Here is a 22175-nt window from a genome sequence, read left to right as displayed (position 1 = left end):
CAAAATATTCAATAATATACAATAATATCGGTAAATAAATGTAGTTAATCAGTCTTTTTTTTTAAAAAAAGGTCAAGGGGGGATATGACATCCTAATCTTCTTCGTAATTATGCCACACCAGGGACGGGTGCACAGGCGTTCATGACGTACTTATACCTAAGTAGTAACTGCCGAACGCCGTTCCGGTCAATTTTGAGCCGGTGCCGAGATCAGTATAATATAATAGGTACCTATTATATTATACAAGTGGCGGCGGCGGTCAAACTTTATGCCTTTGGCTAACACGGCTGGTGATAATAATAATAATAATAATAATAAAAAATGACGCAGACCGGATGTGTGTCAATCGTCATCAATCGCGTAAATACGAGCATATTATTGTAATAGCACTCGGGAATACGACTGCACGCTCCTTGGCCGGACGCTGCGGGCGATAAGTCATATTACCGAGTACATATAACGTTATACATTATTTGAGATGTATATGTATAAAAGGTTAGTACCATAATATTATACGTAATATATTTATGACGTATCATATTATTATGTATGTGTGTATAATACGCAATGATAAAATATTATAATATGCATCGTCGTCAACGTAACCGTTGTTTTAATTCGTTCGAAGTCATCGACGGCGTACCATAGATTATTATTTTAGTATTACTATCATTATTATTTACAACGTTACGATATTATATTATAATAATACGTACACGTACGCACGCGACGCCCGCGATTTAATTAATAAATCCGAACGCCGCCGCCGTTGCACACAGCCCGTGCAGCCGAGTGAATAATATAACACCGGCTCGACTTCCAAGAAATGGTGCTTTGCACGCCTTCGAGGTGTTACGGGCTGTTATTTCATACAAAAATTTTTTTTTCGTTTTCTCTCTAAGTAGAGCTCAAGACTTTGTCGTCTTCGTATAGCCTAAGGCGGTCATGCGACACGTGGCTGACGTAGGTATATTATAATAATATAGGCGCACACGTTTCTCGGAATGCGACGGGACGGAGTCGACAATATCGTCGCAGCCACGTCGCGGATTCGTGTGAAATATTTTACCGGGATCCGAATAATTTAATCCCAATAACCACCCCCGCATACACCCCTAATACGGCGATATAATAATATAATATTATAACGGGTCGTAAATTGCTGGCTGTTCGAAAAATTCGAATTTTCGTTTATTTTTAATCGAATAGATCGCGCGTTTTACGCAGGACGCGCGTGACAATATAGTTTTGAGCTTAGAAGTCTGTATACTATATTATAGTGTTGAGTTCGACGTGAAAAATAAAATCGTTATCGCGGTTAGGTTACCACGTTTGTTTGACCAAACGTCGTAATGCGTCTAAAGCGCGAATATATACTACGCACTATATACCTACCTATCTCCGATCTGAAGAATTTTCAATGTCAATTAATCGGTGGACGTAAAATCGATTATTTTAGACAGTCACCGTAAACGTTTTAGAGATTAATAATAATTGTTCAGAGGCGTAGGTATTGCTGATTTCCAAAACGTTCCTGGCAACGAAATACTTTTTTTATCCCTACCGTGGCCATAATAGTATAGTGTTGTGAGAGATCGACCAGTGACAACACGACGACATAATATTGTCGTTATGAAATAATACATAATATGTTTTTTTTTCTCATTTTATTTCGTTACAATTTTTTTCATATATTTATTTCGCCGTGTCGGTTTCGTTTTTAACGAACACGCCCGCGCAGGTATCGTTTTTGCGGTTTTCATCTCCGGTATATTCCTGTACCTACTGCACCGCGCCGAAACCGTATAAATCCACTGCGGCGGGCCATTCGATCGGTTATCACGATAATATTATTATTATGTAAATTATGATGTCCTGCCGTGCCGGGTGCTGCATGTACGGCACAGCGCGAGGGGTTAACTTCGCGGACGCAACGAGATATTATTTTAGACCGAAAATCATTTTTGAATATAATTATTACCGTCTCGACGACGAATTTGGCTGATTTAATTGCGTAATAACAACAGAGTGCAAATCAATTCGTCATTACACGTCCACAAGTCTGACCATACTATTATTATAATATGATATATTTATAAAATAAAAATATGCATTACCTACTATTTCCGAAAAGTAACCACCGTCATCGCCGCCGCAGTGTTTTGAAATCAAAATACACGCGTATACATTGTACCTAAACATTATTATTATGTTTGATATTATTATAATATCCTCGTTCGTTTTATGTTCACCTATACACAGTCAGTAAACCGAACGGTGCTACATCGTGAGCGTATAAAACGTTTATTCTTATTATACACGATATAGGTATATTGTTACACGATGTTACATATTTCATTATTATTATTATTATTATTATATTTATCATAATGTATACTGTTCTAGTTTCTATTACGATATCGGGTAGATAACTTTAAAGCTGGCAGTAGTTTTTTTTTTTTATCGCTCAATGTGAAAAAAAATCATTCATTGATGTTATATAGAGAGTTTATGTTTTACTGCACCTTTTGTATAAAAACGCACAAAGGAAAACGACTCTTGTAAAAATTGTAAAAATATTAATATCATGTTTGTATAAAATATTTTATTATATTAAACTATTGTGTTAAGTTTGCAGAAATCGACGAATAGTATTAAAAACAGAAATTCATATTACTCGAAAACAATTATAACAATAACTACCAAACTACTATAATAAATTGCTTTTATATTATTTTTTTTTTATTATTAAAATAAAAATAAATAAACCAAAGTAAAACCGTGTTTTATAAAAATTGATTTGAAAATAAAAATATAAATCGGAGTAGTGAACAAACAATTAGCTTTGTATAGATCATTATAAATACTTTAAGGAATAAAAGTTTTGACCGTACTATAAATTAAAAAATATTGAAACTTAATATTAAACATTTTAAATGTGTGAATAAATCAATCAAAAAAAAAAAAAATAGATAACTAATTTTATCATAACTAATAGTTATTAAGTATTAAGTGTCAACCATAATATTATATAATATTATACATACACTGACAATTATTAATGTGATTGTTTATCTCGTAATGAAATAAAAATAACCAATCTTCTTGGCATTACAACTTATATTATTAATGGAATTTATGTCGTTAATTTTAATTGTATTGTGCCTAACAAGTGTTTGCGGTAATTGTCCTTGATCATAAATCAATATATTCTTACGTTATAAAACTAACGCGTGAAAGTCGATTAGGAATCTATATTAAAACACTTTCAATTGATAATTAGTGTATGCTTAAACAGTTATAATTTATAAGTACCTACCTACTTACGAGTCGAGTTTATTTATTTAACGAGCAAAAAAAAAAAAAAACAAAACCCATTCATTATTAAGCGTGCGTTAATGGTTGTTGTTCTGTTAAAGATTTCCTTAGAACAATTTCTCTTCCATAAAATTTCGTTTCAATTGTAAATATCGTTCTGTTGGAAACATTTTTCCAAAACCAAAAAGCAAACTTTGATGAATGCATTTTTAAACAATACTGTCGTACAACGCTTCGTTAAAATTAAGTATAATATGATATATAGTAATTATTAGATGTACATTTATTATACTACTATGTGTATGCCATATATGGTTAAACGACATGATATGGCGTATAAGTTACAGCAAAGAAACAATTTAAAAAAAGTATTAAGCTTAAAAAATAAAACTAACGAGGGCGAAAATTAGCCTTGGTCGTTTGTTTTGATACCAATTATACTGTTTAGCGTGGTTTTAATTTATATTACATTTTAATTATCCGAGCGAGGCGAGACATTCACAAAAACACGCTATATACATGCATTATATGGCTGACTTCCCTTTTTATTCGCGTGTATTTTGACACGTAGCTGCGGATCTATAACACGAGTGAGATAACAAATGTCGAAATATTATAATTGACGTAGGAACCTAACTAATGCCGTAAGTAATTTAAATGTCCTACAGACATGGGTCAAGTTCGGTGTAATCGCCCAACAGACGCTTAATGCTTATATTACTTTATTTTTATATACATGTATAAAAAATATGAACCCAACGACATTCTTATGATGTGATTACCTGTCTGTAATGTTGTTTTAACGTGAAACATCAGAGTTCCATTGTAGTCGAATTGGTCAAGTCCAGAACACATGTTCCTAGTGAGTGGGAAGCGATCTTGAAAAGTTCTTTCACTTACATCATTAGAAATGTTCACATGATAGATACTAGCGAGTTGATGCACGTCTTTTATAATAGCGTCGCGACTTCAACAATCCTGCAGGAATAGGTAGAATAATCACGTGCCTTAACAGGTCAAGTATAAAGTTCCTTTACCAAAAAATGGCTTTTTATTCTATAGTCTCCTAAATAACTCCAAAGTTCAATAAATTACAAAATTATGTTGTAATATTTTTGTTTATTGTTTATCGTTTTAACCTGAGGCGTATAAAAAGACAATAGCTATCATAGTCCATTTCATATCAATATCTAATGATGTTTGAAATAATTTATTTAAATAATGTGTATATCACGTTTTTTTCTTCTAAAATTAGATTTTTATCTACATATTAACATGCACAATTTTTAACTACTAACTATATTATTATTTATAATTTATATTAAGGTTTCAGATTACACGACTGACATTAAAAATTGCATACATTTCATAAATAAATTTATATAAATTATATATATTGGATTATGTATAATTTAATATGTAGAATTCTGGAATTTTTTTCTTAAATTGTCTTAAAAACAATAGTTATTGAAAACTATGTGATTTGTGCTAGGCTCGGGCTTAATTCGACCATGAATATAAGAAAGTATCATTTCGCGACTAGAGTTCATACAATTTTTTGATTAAGTTTCCTTACAGGGTTTTTGGTATTATAGTTTTAGTTCCCAGTTCAACATACTCGCGCCAATATGATAGCTGACTTTGAAGTGGATAGGTCGATGTTTGATACGAATTCAATGATCATTTCTAAGTACCTGAACTATTAATTAAAGTACCTATACATTATATATTATTATTCGTTATAAAAAAACATTAAAGAAAATATTAGATTTTTTTTAAACGACGTCGTATATTATATTATAACAACCATAATTCACAAGTCGAGTCAGCACTCGTTTCCCGTTTTGTGAAAGACCGTTTGAACTGGATTTCTATAGTATACTATACGTCAAAGCATGCAAACCGGATATTAAAACAACTACGTGTATGTACGCTAACACGATAAATATTAACTTTTTAAATTTTTACAAATAAAATATCGAGTACCACCGGCCGTGTTCAACATATACCTACACGTAATATATTATTGTGTAACGTGTGATCGTATTATTTTCATTTTTTCACACATTTAGCCGGCATTATAATAATTATCTGTCTTTGATAAAACGGAAACGTAATAGAACTCATTTTCACAAGTCTGTACATAGGCGCCAGGTTTTTTAAATGCCAATGAGGGCCAAATTTACTAGTTAGGTATTATCCTTAAATTTTGCCCTTCAAAATAATTTAAATGTATGTGGTTAAAGAGCAGAGATGCAGGAAGTGGACTACTTATGTCTATATTTTTAACTGTCTCTTCTTAAATTAAACTCAAACCTCAATCTTTTCAATGAGGGCTGAGCCCCGACTCCATATTTTCAATGGGGGCTGCGCCCCCCGAGCACCCTCGGCTCCTATGAGTCTGTATCGACTAACACGTTAGTTGTTTTTCGGAAAATTTAACCATTTCTGCAGTCGTCATACACTGTTTTTAGCCTCAAACGGATAATAGTTGTACGACTTTGTAAGCTTATTCTTCGTGTATTCGCACGAGCACTCGATCGATGTGATTAAATAACGAAAGACCAATGCGAAACTCGACAATCGTATACACATGTATTGTTATTTATTATATGATATCCTACACAACACGCACACATATATTATGAGTGTAACTCACACTGCCACGGTACAGAATTATTTATAAATACGCGCATTAAGTTATTGGTAAAAAGTTTTCGATTCTATATCGTCTCTTGGGTAAAATATCTATCTTTACGTTACAGACGTACCGCATGCACGCTAACTTTATTCTAAATTATATTATATGTACATTGGCAGACGGAACTGCGCGTACGATATCATTTATGTATACAGAACTTTTAGGCAATAAGTGTATATTGACTGTGTATATAGTTAGTATTGCATGTATCACATTGGGAAACTATTTATGTACACCAAGGTGATTCACTGAGCACGCTTGCTTGCCCCGTTATTATGTTTAAAAACAACGCATTTTGGAATTTCGAAACATATAACATACAACTATACGGTCTATACGTATAGTGTTTTAAAATACTGAGATAAGGAGTACATTTAATAGTGCAGTGGAGACACACAAACTTCTTTCTTCCGACCGATTACTCGTTATTGCCTTTATTGCTTTTTTTTTTTTTTTACAGTTAATCGTCAAACAGCCCCTTTTGGAAACGTTGATGCGTTAAGTCGGAACCCGAACGAATAGTTGTGCAGAGTTTATTATTCATTGTATTCTTAACATAATAGTTCATATAGTAGGTAATTGTTTTGGGTAAAATGAAAAAAAAGACTTTATTACTACTTATTATATTTTAAGAACTTTAAGAGTGTTAATAAATTAATATTAATTAAGTACTATAATTTTCAATGAAAACAAAAAAAAAAAAAACATATTAATAACGGCTCACATACGAATATCTTTAACATTCTTTATCATATAATTAGAATATTCAAAAAAGTAATATGCCTAACAAGTAACAATGTATGTTAAAAACGGAGATTTTCGTTCGTAAAAATAGAATTTTGATCGTTATTACATATTTTGCACGTTATTTAAAAAAATATTAGGCACTGTTAGAGGAAATAAAAGTGGAAGTGAGCAATGAACATGCTTGGTGAATCACTTGTATTGTAATAATCGCGTTAAAAATAAATTCGTATTATTGTTATATTGTTAAGACTTTTTCATTTTAAGTTTTTTGTTAAAAGCAAACGAGCTCGTTTTAGATTTTGAGTGGAGCGATGAATGTATGTATTGAATTTATTATGATAGTGTGTTTTTTATTTTGTACACGACAACGGATAAGTTATCTTTAAAATGCTTCGATTTTTAAAAATAGAAGTGGTTTTAGATATTAAATTGGATGTAGTATTCTGTATTTTAGAAAGGTAAAACTTGAAAATTTGTAGTAGTAATTTTTATAATCGGGAAAAATAAATAAAAACTTCAGGAAAAACTAGAATTTTTAAGCAAATCCAATTTTCTTGACAAAATCGATTTTCCTTTTTTTGATGTTACAAAAAAAAAAAAACAAATAACCGTAAATACGCGAAATTTTCACTAAATGTTTATGTCATTTTTTTTTATTCACGATAAAATATTATCGATTAATGTTCAATTTTTTATATTTTTATTTTTACAAGTTTCAATTAAAAATTATCTACTTCATAGAAATGTTGAACACTTAATACAAAGGACCTAATTAGTTGTTAATTTTTCAATTAAATTAGAAAGTTGATATAAGATTATGGTATAAATATACATTAGAATAATTAAATACTAATGATATTATAATAAAATATAGATGCAATATTTTCGATAAATATTATATCAAATTATTTAAATACTAAAAGTAAAATAAATTACTTTAATAACAGTTTTTTGTTCACGTATACAACACTACACTATACAACACTTAAGTTACACTTAACAGTAAAAACAAAGACTATGAAAGGAATATTAATTATATTATATTATAAACATATTATTTAAACATTGTGTATCTACATATAATACGGAGTATTGCATCAAGGTTTCTTTTAAATATTTTAAATTTTAATTAAAAATTTAAATCATAAACGATACAAAGAAACACTCTTGAATCAGAATAATAACTGACATCCAATACAATTCAAACAATAAGTATGCAAATGAGTGTATACTGCAATTACGATAAAGCACTCATTAAATTCAAAGAAATCGTCTATTGTTCGTATGGAGTACCTAAATAGTAAATATATCAAAAAGTAAAAAGTAAAAAATCGTATACTTTTTTAAAAATCTCTGATGCTTGAGGTACAAATCATAATAAATTTACATTTTATAATGAACTAAAATAAACTATTTGAAAAAATGACAATTTTGTATTTAAGTGATCTATTGTACGCGTAGAAAATATATTTCTATACAGTATATTGAACAGGATCAAAATTGGAATTAAGTATTGTTGTTAATTGTACAATGATACGATGATCGTATATATTCTATAATAAGACTATATTTATTCGTTTCGCATCTTTGTCGAATATAGTTGAATATTCAATATACTACAAAAAAAATATATGTTTAATGATTATAAAGTAAAAAATTTAAAACGGCTTTCTAAAAACTGTTCGTATTGGCCGCAGTTTTTTGTTGTGTTAAACTGTCAATCCACAGCCCTAGTTTGACCGGTTTTAATGTACACAATAATTACACAAAGCAGGAAATATCTATATATTATAATATATATATATATATTTTTATTTATTATAGTACTGTAACATCCAATCAAAGCTATGTACCTAAACAATTAATAAAACATCGCAAATAAATTATATAAATCGAATAATGCGTTATCGTCTTTAAAAACGGCAAGGATATAAATTTTAACGAACGTTCAACGATTTCAAAATGTATTGTGGACCGCGTTTACTGAATATAAATCACGATTGATATTTTCTAGGTAATTGAAAAAAAAATGTATTATTACTTGGATGACATAAAATGAATTGTTTTTGTACCAAATAAACCATTTTTAAAACAAAATATTTTGTTATTTTTCTTACAATACCTTGACAGAAATTAGAGCGGATATTGTACTTAAACTGCGTTTTTTTTCAAGGAAAATTAATAAGTGACAAACTGCTTACAATTGTAAGAAGAATGAATGGAAATTCAATTAAAAACAATAATAAATGATCGAAACGCGAATTTTAATTAGATTACCTATACAGCGAATTATATATCAAGCCGAGCGCAAAAGAATTTATTTTAATATTATTACAATATAATGACTTATGTATTACATAAAAATATATTATATACAACGAATACGTCATATCTATAGATTATAATTTGTGTAGGTATCTACCCTACCTACGTATACTATTATTAACTTGTTTGTTTGTTGTATTTTGTTAATTAACTAATATATGAAGATAATAAATGTTCATCGGTATAATTATACGTCATATCGTCGCGATGCTCTACAGCCGCATTTTTAGACGACAATAGTATGTATAATGTATAATGTCCGCAAGCACAGAGACTTTCCGGAAATGCTGTCAACGATCTCTGAACATTTTATCTGATTTTCTTTGATGTCCATTGTATGCTTTAATATTGAGCATTCTGGTGATGAGCGATAACTGAAATACCGTAAATACAAAATTTTCTACTTCTCGAAAATGGGTCAGACGCATAATATTATTACCGAATGCTGTCTGCTACCTATCATTCCTAAATATATTATAATCGGATTAACCAATAATTTTTGCTGGTAAGCACGTGCACAGAAAACCGTTGCAAGAGGGACGGCTCATAAATCGTAACCAAAATAAATCGCAAACAAAAAGTTTCAATGTATAACGTATAAGTGTGAACAATTTTAACGTGTACAATTCGGTCAAACTACTTTTCTCCAAAAATTTCTTTAGTAAACGTTTTTAACGATTGGTGTTTTGGCACGAGTACCTACGGGTGCAGGTTGGTTTCTTTTACACCGTAAAAACACAAGCACAAGCTACGAACGAATGACACGCGCAATTAGAATGTTGAAACGACAAAAATGTAAAAAAAAAAAAAAATTTACAAGTTCTAAAATCTCTGCGCTGTTGTAGTGAGTAGGTACATTTACAGATAAATTACGTTCATAAATTTATTATCATTATAATGTATAAGTATGCACGTGCAGGTGCTTAATTGAAGTTTATAAACAAATTAACCTGTTGTCCAATTATAAAGTTTGTTTGGATAAATAGAACGTAATGCACGTGTGCATGCGTTAAGTCCATCTATATTGTGTTAGGGATGTTGCGTTCCCACGAGAATTTACTAATTATAAGTGGTTATAACTGCATTATGTCTCTCACCATTTTAAATTAGTGAAGTTGATGTCAACCGTCAAATTATTATACTGTTCGATTTATTTTAAATATGATTCAAGATAAAAATCAAAAAACCAATAATCATTCGTTGGACTTCACGGCTTTTCATAATTCAGCTTGTGCACATAAGCAAGTAACGTATAATATACCTACTATATACAATATATATACAAAGGTATACGAATTTTTATAATGTGATTTAATTGTGGAATTTAAGAATTTACGTAATTCTATTAAGTCGCTTGGCGTGAAGAAAATTGGTATAATATAATACTTCTATTTCTAATATATAATTATTTTAATGAATAACGTCTGGAGTTAAATATATTTTATACGTATCTATATAATATGTATACAACTAGTGCATAAAAAGTCGCCTTAGGACCGTATAATTATTTATTCTGTTTCTTTTTGTTATATGAATGCATAATAATTATTATTTTTTAAATATAGCTCACGAAGTTGGTGCTATTTCTAAAACAGGAATTTGTGTGTAAACACAATTGGTAACTTTTCGACTTAATTGAGCAGGTTCTGAAATATTTTCTCTAAAATGTCATTATACTTAAATATAATATAGTGTTATAGTTTGTCCATATAAAAAGTTGTTGAATAAATCTTCAATTTTATATCTCAAGCAAATCGTTATTATAACACATACCTAAGCAAAGTTATATTATATGTGAAATTGAAGTGTATTCAAAGTTTTATCGCAGTCTTATTTATAGTTAGAATTTTTATAGTGTCTAGCCGTAGGTGAACTTTGAGTTGATAAATTAAAAGTATTTTCAAGAGTGAATATTTTTTGTAAGAGTACTGTGCCTGTAAATCTATTTATTTCAAACATGTTTATTAGAGAAACGAAACAATTTACATATTATTGCTACAGAGGAATTGAATAATATGCTATAATAATATAATAATTATTGAGGCATGTGTTTTATATGTATAATGTATACTATATATACAGCGAATATAAAAATAAAAAAAGGACATAAAAAATAAATGAGTATAATAATAATGCAGTAAGCTGTAAATAAAAATTATTTTAATATCTTCATTTTCATATTTAATAAATTCACCTACGCAGTAACGGAAGTTAAACTCTTAAAAGATTAACAATTTTTGTTTTTGTTTTTTTTTTTTAATTTTTAATAAAGAACTTATAAATAAAAAACTTCATGGTAGATACTCAATGTCACAAAAATTAAAAATACTTTATTTTTAAATTAAAAAAGTACTAAAAATGTCACCCCTGATAGTAAAAATTAAAATAAATAAATGATTGATTTTCATACTAGAATATTGTTGATGTAAAAAATTATTTTCTCATTTAATACTACACATGTTAAAATCTATCAATAACATTCAATCAATTGCAAAAAATGTATTATTATGTTTATTTCTCAGTAAAATTACCTGTAAAGTAAAATTGTACAATTTTAAAATTAAAAATATATTATGAGTATATTAATAAACTTATTTTTTACGATATGAAGTAAGTAATATCGTGTACATGAAACAATTTTCATTACGTGGAAATTATGGTTAGTAAAAAAAAATTAAAACTGACATTTTTATTAAAAAAAAAAACCATGTATGAATTTCAGGCGAATAAAAAAAGTAGAAAAATATCATCTTTGATCATACACTTGGATTAAAATGATCGTAATATCGCGAACGTTTAAAGTAGATAATAGTAATAACTTGAAATAATAATTATCAGCGGTAATTGCAAATTCTGCAGCTTACAATTATGGTGTATTACTATAAAAGAACAATACTTATATAGTAATCGATATCGTACAGAATCGTGTCGTATAATATAAAACATAATAATAACACCATTATACACACGTACAGTCCGGTGTACACACGTAATGTAATTACATATTCACATCTCGTTTGCAATCAATACGATCAATAATAATAATCGTCTATAACATCGATCAAAATAATACGCGAATTGCGTGGTGGTGACAAGTGAGATTACGATTTTAGTTTTCGTCAAGTTATTGCGATTACGATAAAACATAAGCCAAACGTGTGTGCATATAGTAAGTTTAGTAGTACGCGACTGTGCAGCGGTAGGAAATAGGAATGATCATAATATATTTTATTATTAGCAATAGAATTCTAATATAAAAAACCGGACTAAATAATGTATAATATTTTATCTGCCGTTATTTTTTCTCCTGCTCAAGTTCAACAAACCTCGCGAATAATTTAAAACTGATAAATAAATAACAATAAAACTTATGTTATTCGCAAAACTATCGTTAATAATCTACTGTGCTATTTTATTAGTATTGTTTGTGTGTGCGTGGTGAGTATCGTGTATTGGTCTCGCGATTACATATTATACTGAAACACCGATCAACAAATACAATATTCTTTGTTTATTTTATCAGCGTAAAAAATTATTCATCTTTTTTTCTTTAATTATCGTTTTAATTTTCTTCCTCAACAGATGTATAGAAAAAATTCATTCAAATTGTCCTGATTTTCTCCAGCATAAGTTTCTAATAAATGATATAATTTTTTTTTTTGTTTAAAATGTTTTGTCTAATCGGTTAGGTTTAGCAGAGTCGATATAATATGTATAACTATCAAGAGTCAATACGTCATTGTATTTTTTATTTTTGGCTTTATAATTCCTATAGAGATGAACGCGTGACGAAAACTCACCAAAAAAATTTATTAAAATCGGTACATTCACAATATTTCGTTTAAATCAAGTTTTGTTATTTTTAAAATTTTTGAAACTTACACCGAGTACACGATTTATCTACTACTATCTATTGACGCACGGTGCGGACTTTGAGAAGACATTTTTAACGTTATTGTGTTTTAACTCTATTCAAACAGTTCAACAATTTTTTATTATAAAAACTAAACTTGCCCACTAATCGATACATAGATTTTATCGGTGACGGCGATGGCAAAGCCCCCACGGATCTGAAACGGCTGCGGTTTCGTATACGATTTTGGTTTCGCTAAAAATATCGAGGTCTAATTTAGTCCCCGCGGGTAGAATTCGGACGAACCACAGCGTTAAATCTCAAACCCACCACGGTCGTTGGACACATAATATTATAACAATGTAATAATGTACGCGCGCATTATACGGTCGACCCGTGGACCGTAAAAATGATATATAGACGCGACATTATTATATCGTATTATTATTATTATCATCATTGCCCGTTCGACTGTGGGACGTCGAAAACGAGACACACATTATTTTCTAATCGGCGTGTTTTTTTTATTTATTTATTTTTTTTTTCCCCCCCGTCGTCGATAAATTAACGCTCTAACGTCGGTATATAGGTAGGTATTGCGAACGTTTATATACGCAGCGCAATATAATATGCGCGACACCGTCGACGGTTTAACCCGAACTGTGTTCGTTTTACCGTTCGTACATAATATTATATTATACGTATAAAGTACAATATACGCGTATGTACGCGTACGATAAACGCGATATTTTTTATTTTAATATACTTTCCGTACCGTAAATCACGTTCTCGTCGAAATCCCCGCGTACAACAACGGTATATTATAATATATTATAATCGTGTGCCCCTATAGTCGACACGCGCGCGCCGTCTTCCGTCCGCGTCGAGGACACGATAATAATCTCGTGCAGGACGAAATCCTTCCAGAGATTTTCTCCAGCATCATCATCGTCACACAGCGACGTGTCACCGTCATCCGACTAATTAATGTCTTGTATTATTACTATTATTATTATTATTATTACCGTCTCGCGCTCTCGTAACGCCATCAATCACGTACCGGCGGCGCGCGCGCACATATTGTAATGCACGATATCGTCTCTGCTCTCGTCTGTATACATATATATTATTATAAAATATCGATTCGTATCGTCGTATAAGAGTCTGCTGCGGTCGTCGTCAGCGACGGGGTTGAGGGTTGGTGGGCGGTTACCGGTGGCGGTGGGTCGGCGGTTCGAACCTGTCCCCGTGACGGAGCGTACGGCAACGTCATTTATTTTTTTTTTCGTCTTCGCGGGTGACGTGCTTACGCGTCAATAACAACAATAATAATATTATATGACAACAACAATATCCGTACTACGAGAGGTCGGTGTTCGACCCGACCGGCGAGCGCATCTCCGCCCGGAGCGCGATCGAACGGATACTCGACGCGCGATCCACCCGTCGAAAATGTTGAAATCGACTATAGCCGACCCGACCGGTAAAAACGATTTTTGACGATCTCGCCTAGTGCCCCCCCCCGGTCGGCAGATCTCCAGTGACGGTTTTTCTAAACTCTGCACGATTTGAGATTCGTACCCCAGCGCTAGTCCCGTTTACGTCCGCAACGTATAGCCCAATATCACACCTTTATACATATAGGACATATCACATTTCCGCACTCGAAACGTAAAAGTTTGTCCGACCAAAAATCGTCTCGCCGTCGACTCCAAAACCTATAACGTAATAAGCCTATATTATATTTTACCGGCCGAGCACGCGGTTAATGGTTATTGGAGGGCCGACTACGAGGAACGAAGTAAATTTCAACATATTGTATAGCATAAATATTCGTTAACCGACGGCGGCTAAAAGCTGCAATTAACGACGAAATATGCATATTTCGTCTGATGATACACTGCGCCGTGCGCACTAAGTATTATAATGTTGTACTATATATAATATTACCTATTCAAACAGTAATTATTGTATTGCGTTTTAGTTAATTCGAGGCATTTATGATTTACGTCTTATGAAAATGTCTATATATGAACCTGTATTAACCTTTGAAAATCCATATAATTACGGATATCCTCAAACGTCACAATAATTTGATGTTAATTAATAATTCCTCTCAATCGTGTAAATGTATATTATATAAAGTTGATACGAAAAATCAAAAGTCAAGAATCTTTTGAATATTGGCGGCCAATTTTCAACGTAATATTAAGAACTTTCGATTACAATAATATTAATGATTATTATTTTTATTGTTTTCTCGATGCAGGATAACCGGATATTCATATTTTCCAAATTGTCGTTTTGAACACATAGAAAACAATAATATTTTTAACATCTTATTATTTTGTACCTATTTAGCTTATTATAATTTATTGAATATTTTTAATAAAAAAAAAACGGACCATATGTTATGAAATACTATAATTATATCTGTGAGCAGTTGTCGTAAGCTGCTAACAGTTTTGGACAACGATTGACGGAAAAAATGCTGTACAGTCTGGTCGTACATTTTATTGTGTCTTCGTCGTTGAGTTATAACTGCTATATTTATATATATATAGGTAATAGTCCGTATCCGAGTTTGGACGTTATCGAATCGCGAAAAGAACGTTGTATAGAATAATGTGTAGGATGATTTTTTATTGGGTTAAAGAATCGCTCGCTTTTACGCGGTAATTGCATGTGACTCGTAAAAGAATGTTTCAATTTGATTTAAATCGCAGAGTATTTTTAACGATATAAATATATAATATGTAAGTAAAATCAAAACTTTTACTTTTATTTAGTTTTAGTGAATTTTTTTTTTTTTTTGAGAAAAATAATTAAAAGATAAAATGTATTATAATATTATGATTGTCTTGTGTAAAAAATATAACTCGATGTTTAGCATAAAATATATAATATATATATATATTGATCAGACTGTAATAAAATCGTTATACTATTCTTCTCTTATAGTAGGTACATACCATAACGCATATTCAGCCATTACATTATTTTACTCATCGTATCTCGCTTTATCCAATTATCGTACATGTATAACATTATACGACGTTATCGTCGACGTTATAGCAATCAGTTATGACTGCGATTAAAATTAATGGTCTTAGCGATTAATATTTTATTAGTTCATTAAAATATTCCAACTATTAAAATAAACGAATGATAATTATATGTTTTATTGTATTTATTAAAATAAAAACCAAACTTCAAAGTACAAATTAAATACGTACATGTTCCTTCGACTCCATTGGAATTAAAAAAAAAAAAAATCATCAAATATTTAACATTTGTATAACCTTCTTCGAAACAAGGACCTACTGTGATTATCCGTTTGTTGGCAAAAACAATTTTGTAATTTTGTGTAAATAATTATTCGTTTATCTCCTCTCTTTTGGATAAAAAAAAAAGTGGTAATAAAATCTAGAGGTAATATTCAGTTTCGTGATCGACATATCGATTACCACTTAACACCTTAGGAATGACCGATAAAAATACATTGACTATTCACTTAATCGGTCAATCGCGGAAATACATATATTATATTACATATTATTATATTACCAATACTGGTGTCCTCCGGCATTACCGACATCGCCTGTTGTACTTATTACTTACATATTTTCTAGAATTTCCGACATTTATGGTAACGTGTATACCTATTATATAATAACCGATTATAACACGAATGACTCGAAAAAGGCATGCTCAGTAGAAAATAAAATCGCTAAATAGCTGTGCGAATAGGATATACAAAACGAATAGTAGTGGCAGAAGTAGTAGTAATACGAAAACGAAAACGTACAAAATATTCGAATCGTTTTCCGGAACGTCCCGTCAGTCAAACGCCGACTATTATATTATTATTAAATGCCGTTGCGAAGAGATGTCACGCGGATGTAACGATTTACCGGTTTTTGCGCGTACACGTGAAATGAGATCCTTTTTAGTCATTTCGTCCCGGAACCCGTCGTTGTTGCCGATATATTATATGATAGTATAAATTATATCGTATATGATTTATTAGCAGTCGCCCGGTCGTATAACTCCGCGTACACATATATTATTATATATGTATTAAATTATGATATTACTGTACAACACGAACCAGCGACGTATGCATCGGTCGCACGTTTTGTAATATTATATGCAGTTAAGGTATTAAAAATGTACAGGAGAAAAAAGTTTATTAATCGACGTCTTGGCTCGATTAAGACGCTTTTCGAGTACTCGATAATATGCGCTGAGGCTTGTATAAAATTGCACGACGTGTATGCGAGATGAACACGTCGTAAAGGGGTATACGCTGAGGCCGAGCGGCGAATCAAATGGAAAGGTTGTTTTTCGAACTTCACGATTGTTATTAACGAGTTATAATAATATTATCATAAAATATTATTTTCAGACTTAATCAGATTTAATAGTGTATGTGTTTAGAAAGTAATATGTGATTATTATGGAAAAAAAAATAATACTAATATAACGCTATCGGATATTATCGTATATATATTATATACAGGTAAAGTACCTATACGAAACGTGACTGAGCCACAGCAGTTTGTGAGTAAACGGTTTTCGAACCACCGCCGCAGCCGAATAAGCGTGTTTAGATCGGATGACGTTTTTGCAGCAGAAATTTCGTCGAAGGCGGAGGCCAAGGTTTAGGTATGTATATTATTATATTTACAGTGACGACAAGACGATAGAATTTCGAATTCGGCAAACATAATTTACCGCAGTGGGAAAGTGCTGCGCATAGAATAATACGACGATTGTTATCTCTCTCTGTCTATTTCTCTCTCTAGTCGATACACACCGTATTGATGCATTTTTTTTTTGTAGTTTCAAAAGTATTGGAGCAGTACACTAGCAGTATACACATCAATATAGTCAAGCACAACAGAATTTAAAGTAGGGATTGAATATATGCACTGAATCTATAGTCTATAATGTATATTATTATAATATACTTCTATCGGTCATAATAATATAAAAAGTTGAAAACTTCAAACTTCAAGGAACATTTGTTGTTGAATTACAACGAAAAAACAAAATTGATTTTGTCGAAAACTTGTTTTGCACGAGTATTCTTGTTTTTTCGTTTTTTTTTTTTTTTTTGTATTTCCCAGGATATTTTGGAAAAAGTAATATGAAAATTTGATCTTTGAACCCCGAAGTATAAATTAAATCTCTAATTTGCTATTAGAAATATTTCTCGAACCTGGAAGATTAGATCATTTTATTCATCACAAAAAAATGTCCAATAAAAAAACACACATCGTTGTTAAACCGATACATTAATCGCTTTCGTCAGATCTAAAAAAAAATATGTTATTAATTATAACATAATTATTTATTTTCAAATGGAATGTCGGTTATATATTTTTTAATTAATTGGTTAGAGCAGCAGGCTTATAAAATTCAAAACATCATTCGAAACGAATATATAATACATATTTGCGTGATCGATCGTTTGAATATTATCATAACGTAATGTTATGATAACATGTAACTCGTTAGTTGCGATCCTAAATAAATCGTTCGTAACGTGACAAACATGCAAAGGTAAACACAGACCAACTCATTTAAGACTTATTAATTGCATTTATATTCATGCATAATATTTTATAAATTGTTTATAACAGTGTCGAAACAAGTAGGCGCCACACATTATAAAGGACAGGCGATTTGATGGATTATGTCGTTACATAAAATTTACTATTTATAAATAACTGTTTACAGTAATAATGAAACCTTAATCGACTGCGTAGGTAACCTGTAACCAGACATGCGATGTGTTTGAAAGCATCCGATAAAAAATATACTCAATTTAATTTCCTTGACGTCCGAGTAAGTCCGTGCCATCGTTATATATATATTATTTTATATATTATAGTTTTTTTAGAAAAGTATTTCTTAAGCATTATTACATTACATTAATAATAATAATAATAATCGACCCAATGATCGCATTTATATGAGATTGTCCATCGGATTATTACTTTTATACTCTGGCATTATGTTATCTCAACCGTTTAATCCGAATTATTGTCTATTGGCTATTACATAATATTATATAGGTAACTTTTCAGTTCGTTTAGCGTATTTATAGTGTAATCAATATTGCATTGTACGATTATTTCATGTTTTTGTATTAGCTTAAAATAAAAACGAAAACGTATAGAGAAAAAGCTAGGTTCCTATTATGTTTATTTGAATAAATATTATTAATATTTTTATCCATAGGTACATGTAAAAATTATTTCCGCTGTATTCGATCAACGTTGCTCATAATGTAATACAATATCGTTAAATTATTGTACTTATAAAAGTACACGTAAATCACGTACGAGCTATATAATTTAATATTTTATAGTTATACGATCATATACATACATGTATTTGCCATTTAGGTTCGTCAACACTGAATTCGTTAATATTCACTCGATTAATAGGTATAGCGTATACAATCGAAGAGAAATAAATTATAGAATAATAAAACGTCATCGCCGTCGTTTTCGTTTATACGATTACAAGTTATACTTTTGAAATAAAATAATATGTTAGTAATCTTTATGTGGCAAGTATATAATTTGTTTAATTTTACGTTTTATTACTTTTTTATTTTACATAAAATTTACTAGATAAAAATATAAATTATACCTATTTGAATTAATTAAAAGTGTGAAATTATTAATTCAACTCAGTAGAATGTGATGTGTCTTATCATGAATATGCCCTATAGCGTATAATATGTTTAAAATTCCTTCTCGTATATAAAAAATAGCAATCTCCCGGTCTCCTTAAAATACTTTAGAGCTCCGGTGATACTTTCTCGTATCCGAATTTGCTAATATGCTGAGTGTGAGGAATGGCCTAGCCGAGATGATTGCTGATTAAAGGTTTTTTTGGCACGCGTCCGAATCTATAAAATAGTGACCGATGCAGGAGTGGAGATAGAGAGAGAGTGTGCAATGTTGGACGACATCGAAGAGACTTCGCGATGATCCCCGGTGAACCATACGGCATACACACTCGCGGCACATCCACCATATACCAGAGTCGGTAACTTTTATACATTATCTAGAATAATTGCTTTATATATATCTTATCCACTATCATATTCTAATTTACTTAAATAAGATAATCCTGATATTTAGTTTACACACAGAGTTCGAGTCCCCGAGATCTCGTTAATATAAACGTAACTTGCCTGAGTGAAGCGTTACAGTTGGCGGAAGCGCCGAGCACCAACTGTAACTTCCGGTTTTAATCATAACCCAATAACAAAACAATTGTATGATTGAATGTATTTCAAATAAGTAAAAATTAAAGAAAAATCCAAATGATAAAATATCGTATATTAATTATTTAAAAACTGCGAATCTGCAAGATTCTTTGTGTATTATTGATACGTTTTATGAACATCGTAAGGGCTCATACACCTGATAAATTAAAAGTAACGTTAATCTAAAAACTAAAATGGTTACATTTTAAAAAATTCATATAACTCAAACCTAATCTGACCGTTATGACGTGTTAAAATTTTAGAACTTTAATGGCAATATGATATTAAAATAATTAAGTAATTTTCGAACATTTAAGAAATATAATTTTAATGATATTTTTTTAGATGTAAAATACTGTATACAATTATTATTAAAAAGTCGTTTATATATAAAAAAAATCTTTGTATGGACCAATAACATTCAAATCAAACTATAGAAATGAAAAATTGTATATTTTATATTAAATTTGATATTTCCATTTCAATTAAATGCGTATATAAATTATTTCTTTTACATAAATATGAATTATTTAAATATAATTTGAATAATCAATTGAAAAATGATAAAATTGTTAAACCGAAGAGAGAAAACTCGTGGGAATGTGTACAGCATTTAATTTGTGAGTATATATTATATATACCAAGTAGTCCAGGTATGTATATATAATATTATGCACCTATATGATAATATATTACATACATTTATCGTTATTTGTTGGAGTTACGCTTATAATATTTATTTCAAAACTATAATATAATGTCATACAACGTGGACACTCACTGTAGGACTGTCAAGTTAGAATATTATATAGGAAAAGTTTCGTTATATACGTTTCAAATTACACTCAAATAACCGTACAAAGTACAAACGGGTTTATGCTCATATTATTATACTGCAGTGTGCGTATCATATAATAATATGATATAAATATATTATAATATATTAGAAGTGAGAGATCGTAACCATACGGACTAATAAACGGTGAAGATTATTGAAATACGCACCGCGGAATGACGTGCGCATAATGCGAGATAGAATAATGATAAATAAAAAACATTATAAGTTATAGCGTTCGCGCACGCGCGTGCTATTTTCTCGGATAAGCACGACGACGTTTTTTATTAGAAAAAAAAAAACAGGAATCGACTTGGCACATGCACACACCTGACTGTCAGTATCATATTTTATATGGACAAATTAAAATTGACGTTGCTGCCGTACCAAGACCAGTGCCGGTCGACGAGATTTTAGAACTCTTAACTCACTAACGGATTTTTAAGAAACGGAGTACCTAATGTCATTTTTATTGTAAAATGTATCGATCGAAGTATATTATACGCGTTTGCATTTATTTAAGTATTTAACCTAGTCCGATCGAGAAAATAATATTAAAAAAAAATTATAATACCAATACCATTATATATATATTATATAATATTATTATTATATTATAATATACGGATATTTTATTCCGTTATTATACCGTCATCGTACATAAACATCCGTGGAAACTCGGGACTTTATGGTGACGAAAATATTACAGTCATAGCTAATAATATTTTTGCAAATGTCGGCCACGATGACGATCAGCGTAAATCACTTATAGACCCGTTTTAAGACTTTAAGTCATTGTAAAGTCACCGGCGATCACACGTTTTGACCTCACTTCTAAAAAGCTATATATTCAGTATTGTGTACTTAAAAAAGAAAAATATGATAATTAGTAGTACACAATATTATTAAACTATAATCAAACTTTTTTTTCAGATTACGCCAAACCTCATTGTATATCCGCCAGAAAATGAATATATTAAAAATGTATCATATCCAAGCAAAAATTACGAACTATTACCAGTTAATTGAATAGGCACCTATGCTGTTTAGGGTATACGGTAACCAAGAAACTGTGGTTAGAGTTGAGAACCATACATTTCTGCC

General features: G+C 30.5%; 1 protein-coding gene and 1 long non-coding RNA gene across 4 annotated transcripts in view; one reads left to right on the top strand and one right to left on the bottom strand.

The window, feature by feature from the left end:
- Positions 1-22175, bottom strand: part of LOC114132258 (protein TANC2) — a 178723-nt gene that overhangs the window by 119128 nt on the left and 37420 nt on the right. The gene's annotated exons all lie outside the window — the stretch shown is intronic.
- LOC126549532 (uncharacterized) lies at positions 19182-20324 on the top strand. The gene is made up of 3 exons (XR_007603651.1): positions 19182-19484; positions 19766-20013; positions 20109-20324. It is a non-coding gene; the product is annotated as an uncharacterized LOC126549532 (long non-coding RNA).

The sequence above is a fragment of the Aphis gossypii genome, chromosome 2, assembly GCF_020184175.1.
Source record: "Aphis gossypii isolate Hap1 chromosome 2, ASM2018417v2, whole genome shotgun sequence".
Lineage (NCBI taxonomy): Eukaryota > Metazoa > Arthropoda > Insecta > Hemiptera > Aphididae > Aphis > Aphis gossypii.
The sequence above is the reverse complement of the archived record's forward strand: the minus strand, read 5'-3'. Positions and strand labels throughout refer to the sequence as shown.